This window comes from Vigna angularis, chromosome 5, assembly GCF_016808095.1.
Source record: "Vigna angularis cultivar LongXiaoDou No.4 chromosome 5, ASM1680809v1, whole genome shotgun sequence".
Taxonomy (NCBI): domain Eukaryota; kingdom Viridiplantae; phylum Streptophyta; class Magnoliopsida; order Fabales; family Fabaceae; genus Vigna; species Vigna angularis.
In genome coordinates this window covers 29,080,263-29,085,286 of record NC_068974.1, presented here as the reverse complement: position 1 = coordinate 29,085,286, position 5,024 = coordinate 29,080,263, and the positions used below count along the sequence as shown (strand labels likewise).

General features: G+C 38.6%; 1 long non-coding RNA gene across 2 annotated transcripts; it reads right to left on the bottom strand.

Moving 5' to 3' along the window:
* Positions 1 to 620: 620 nt before the first annotated feature.
* On the bottom strand, positions 621 to 4,519 carry LOC128196446 (uncharacterized). 2 transcript variants are annotated; one of them, XR_008248744.1, is made up of 4 exons: positions 3,428 to 4,519; positions 2,831 to 2,892; positions 2,360 to 2,437; positions 621 to 2,234 (listed from the first exon to the last, which is right to left on the bottom strand). It is a non-coding gene; the product is annotated as an uncharacterized LOC128196446 (long non-coding RNA). The 2 variants fall into 2 exon arrangements; XR_008248743.1 differs by having other exon boundaries at positions 2,831 to 2,888.
* Positions 4,520 to 5,024: the final 505 nt, after the last annotated feature.

Below are 5,024 nucleotides of genomic sequence, written 5' to 3'. Positions count from 1 at the left end.
TGTTAGTATTTTGATATGATTTTAAATATCATAGACACAAATGTTTAGGGATTAAAATCAGTTAAGAATATAAAAATCAGAAATTGAAATTAAAATAAAGAAAACTTGTATAAAGGGAAGGTGCCACAAACCAAGGTTTGATAAGCCAAGGATGACCACCACAAGAAATCAGGTATTCTTGATAATATTGCAAGATGCAGGAAAAATCCTAATAGAGATAACCTCACAATTATTTTGGAAAAAACATTATGTTCTATTTTTAAATTCAAAGGTTTTATAACTACAAATTAAGTTGTAGGTCTTGGGTTCAAATCTGAGTACAACTATTATGTTAATATTTTTATTTTCATCCTTCAGTCATGCAATACATGTAATAAACTTGGTCTCTTTAAGGTGTGGGATCTTCAACTGGGCCTCCATAAGATGAGCCCCCTTGTGTTGCCATGTCTTTTGGGCCTTTCTAAGCCTTCCTCTCGTCATGGGTCTACATAAGTCTCAAATTGGATCCTGGTCCTAGTCTTGAAGATCCACATCATTCCTTCCCTCTTTAGAAAGATTTGAAGTCATATTCAAAGCTTCATCATCTATATTGAAAGGAGATAAATTAGACACGTGAAAAGTATTACTCACAATTTACTTACTTGATAAATCAATCTTGTAGGAATTGTCAATGATTTTTTCCAACACTTGAAAAGGTTCATCCCCTCTAGGTAGGAGCTTGTTCATGGAACCTTTCTTTCTCAAGTCTACTCATCCCCGGTCTTTAGGTTCCAATATTATTTTTTTTCTTCCTTTGTTAGCTTGTTTATAATAACCTTTAATTTTCCTTTCAATTTGTGTTTTGACTTGTTCATGTAGCTTCCTCAAAAAGTTAATATTAGCCTCTGCATCCTTATGCTTTAAAATATAAATGTTAGGCATAGGTAAAAACTTAATGAAGTTGAAGGGTTTAGTCCATACACAATTTCAAATCGAGAACAATTAGTTATGCTACAAACAACCCTATTGTAAGCAAATTCAGCATGAGGTAAACATTTTTTCGTAAGATTTGAAGTCTTTCTTCAAAATTGTTGTAAGTAAGGTTCCCAAAGTTCTATTCACCGCCTTTGTTTATCCATTTGTTTGGGAATGACAAGTAGTAAAAAACAAAACTTGGGTAACTAGTCTACCCCATAATGTCCTCCAAAAATAACTTAGGAATTTTGTATCCCTATCACTTACAATACTTCTTGGCAGTCCATGAAGTTTCACTACTTCACTAGTGTAGTTAAGGGAAACGTCAGTGGTTATTTTCGCACATAGACAGAGATTTCGGAACCGAAACATATACAGGCGAGACAAAAGTCTACCCCTTTATGCCTCGATTCAGAACCAGGCATAAAGGGGTAGGATTTTGTCTCGGTTCAATGGTAATCGAAGTAGTAGTGTTTTTGGTTTTTTTTTCAGGACTTTATGCCTCGGTTCCTTCAGAATCGAGACAGTACCTTCCACCTCCCCTAATGGCCTCCACTACCACGGACCTTCCCTTCATGAGCATTCCATCAAACAGGTTATGCGCGAGGCTGCCTATCCCGTTGGAGGAGAATAGGATGAGGAGAAAGGGCAGTAAAGGGAAGCACCAGTCACCGACCACGTAAGGCCTCACGTTTTGGCCACGAACTCTAATGACAATGTCCCAGACGATGTCGCCGAAGGTGAGGCAGTTGTAGAGGAGGCTGTCACGGAAGTGGGTGGCGTCGTCAGTGTCGTCAAGGGCCTTGACGCAGACGTCCCAAAAGATCTTCTTGTGATCGGAAACAACTTGGAGGAATAGAGAGGGGTAGCCGTAGCGACAACAATAGGTGTTGAGGTTAGGGTGGAGCGGAGGTGGACGAGAGTGGTGTCGATGGCGCCGCACATGTTGGGGAGGGATGTGAGTTCCTCGAAGGCTGGGTGGTCTCGAGGAGATGGCGGCGACCAACGGGTATTTTTGAACTCGGGGTTTCTGTTCAACATGCTTGCCACATATGTACCTTCCAAAACCACAAAAAAACTTGGCTTCCTTAGAATATGGAATTTATGAGAAATTTTGCCCTCAACGTCTTTCTCATGAGTTCTGGCATCTTCAGCAAAACAATTTGATGATCTCATACAAACACAGAGAATCACAGCTAATACAATTAGAATTAGACCAACTCATAAGCCCCCAATGATCCATACGTAGGGTACATGAGCCTTGTGGTCAACTTGATCAGCTGTAACCAAAAAATTAAATTAATTAAATAAATTAAGTGTGTAGTATTTGGTAGGGGATATGACAGACAAACTACAAGCTCAAGAGAAAGATATTTTCCTTTCTACAACATATGTTGATCAGTACCTGAAAAATTATCAAAGGATGGAGCAGGAACAGGAACAGGTGGAGCAGCATTATTCAGGGGATAAGGATCACCAGGAGCTGCAACCATTGAAATGGTAAGGATTCAATACTGCCTAATATTATAACATTTCACCAATACAATTAGAATACTGGTTCATCACTAAATAAAGGAATATAGACAAATCCATTGCACGTAAAACATTGAAGCAGTGAATATGGGCAAATATTTGAATGGGCAAATATAATAATATTTAATTATTATGAATTTTAATAATAATATAATTTAAAATTTTTTAAAAATTTATTTGTTATAAAATATAATTATGTAAAATAAATATTTATGTTATGAACGCAGAAGTTAAAATAATTTTTAAAGTTAGTGTATTAATAAAGAAAAAAGCAAATACATAACATGAGACTGATATAAATGATAGCAGCATAAAAATTGAATAAGATATAATCATCACATACCTCCTTACTTTGAAGCTGTTTTGTTGGCCAATATGTTTTTACATCTCCCCCAAGAAACCTGTCTACCACCAAACCAACATTTATATTACAACCAATCTCCTTTGGAAATAGAATGTAGTTGTGTTCAAGGCAAAGAGAAGATGTAAAGAAAAATCTGTTTAAATGCACTCCGTGACCCCTCCAATTTATTTCCTCAAACAGTCAAAGTAACCACTGCTTTGGACAAATTTTTTCGTAAGTTCCTTTCAAAAAGAAAAATAAGAAAAAAATTGAAATTAACTTGTCAGATTAGAATTAATATACCAAAAAAGTTCGGATACTACAAAGATCTCAATTGAAATATCTATAAACCATCATAACTCTATTCTCCGCACTGTGTTAGCCATTATATGCATCATTTACTCTCTGCCTTCAGCAGATTAGACATTGCATAATGTGTTGCTCTTATTGTTAGTCAGAGCGTTGATAGTAGACAGTCATTTAAGAGGAAAGCAATTTAGTCCTCCGCGGAATGATTACCCCAAACAGAAAAGGGAAGAGGACAGTTTCTACCATGTGCAAAGAATTCTAAGAACTGACTTAATAGAGGTAAACTACCTTTGTTGCAAGCCACTGTATCTCCGAACAGCCTTGCGAGACAAGCCATTGAGTTATTACCAAGATTGATCATACCTTCTACTATCTCAGCTGCTATTGCAAGCACATTCTTGAGTGCACCTCCTATTTCAACTCCTGTAACATCACTGGAGTTATCAAAGATTACAAGCTGAACTTTTGCTCAGGGGTAAGAACAGCTGGATTTGGTTTCTTTGCAGAAACACGAATTGAGAGATCTTCCAAAAAAATGGCCCTTTGTGGGTAAGCTCTTGATCAAGCAACCAGCCTCCGATTTGTTTTGACCTATCGGTACATAAACTGTTCTCATAAGATCTGTATCAACAGGCTTTGGGGGATGACTAGCACCAGCAAATAAACTTGGACCACCATCCTCAAATGAATAACTGCTTTCCTTCAATGTATCACCATCAGGCAAAAACTCTTCAGCTTCTAGCGAGGAGCCCTTTCCCTTCCATGTCATGGTTGGCTCAAAGGTGAGGGACTCCTCAGAGGATCGACCATCAAATCCCATATCTTCTTGTACCAAATATATTCGTGCATGGTTAACTGGGCCACTTCTCTAATTGAGGCCAGATGTGAAAGAGGGACATGCACCTCCTGGCGATTATGTCTCTGACCTCTCTATTGCAGCAGATGTGTGTGCTTTCGATACCTCAGTAAAACCTAACTATTGAGTAAAACAGAACCCAGAGTAAAATCCCCAAAATAACATATGCCAGTACGCGCGGAAGGCGGAGACAGAGTAGTCGGAGGAGGCATTGTTGGTGGTGGTGTTGGGGTTGTTGTTGGTGGTGGCGGCGACGTTGGGGTTGGGAAGGGAGGAGGAGGGGCGAGTGGAAGAGACGTAAGAAAGGACGGAGGCGAAAGAAAAAGAGGGGGGAGATGGAGGAGGAGTGGAGAAGGGAGGAGGGGTTGACGGTGATTGATGAGAGTGACGGAGAGGAGGGAGGTGGTTGGGTCGAGGGAGTTGTGCAGGTGAAGCATATTTGATCCATCCCTTTTTCCTTTCACCCTCTCTCACCTCGTCTACTACCTCAGTTGTTCAAGTAGGCAGAAGCCGCATTCAGAAAAGCTCTAAGGTGAAAAGTCCTTGGGCCGAGATAGGAATAACTTCTTTCCATTGTGTTTTTTCAATTTTGAAGAATCTTTAAAAGTGGCGGCAGGAAAGTAAGTATGATTAAGTCCTTCTTTCTCTGATTTTGGAAACTAACCAAAAAGATCAATTTTTAGGGTTTAAGTTTCTTTCTCCTCCTTTTTTTCTTGTTTTCGTTTGAGTTTAAGGATTTTTTATTTTTTTCGTTTTTCCTCCTCCTTCTCTTGTTTTCGTTTGAGTTTAGGGGTTTCCTATTTTTTTCGCACGCAGATCTGGGTGCGAACGGTGATGACAGGTGATGGCAGCGGAGTTAATTTTTCGATTTGGCATATTTGGGTTCTGAAATTGGAAATTTTGGGGATTCTGATTCTTGTGTTTTAAGGTGGGAAATTAAGATTCTTTGATGTAATTGGAATTTCAAAATAATTGAAATTGGGGTTTCTAATCTTGTTTCTTTTTTGAGTTTAGCGATGATGGAGTTTT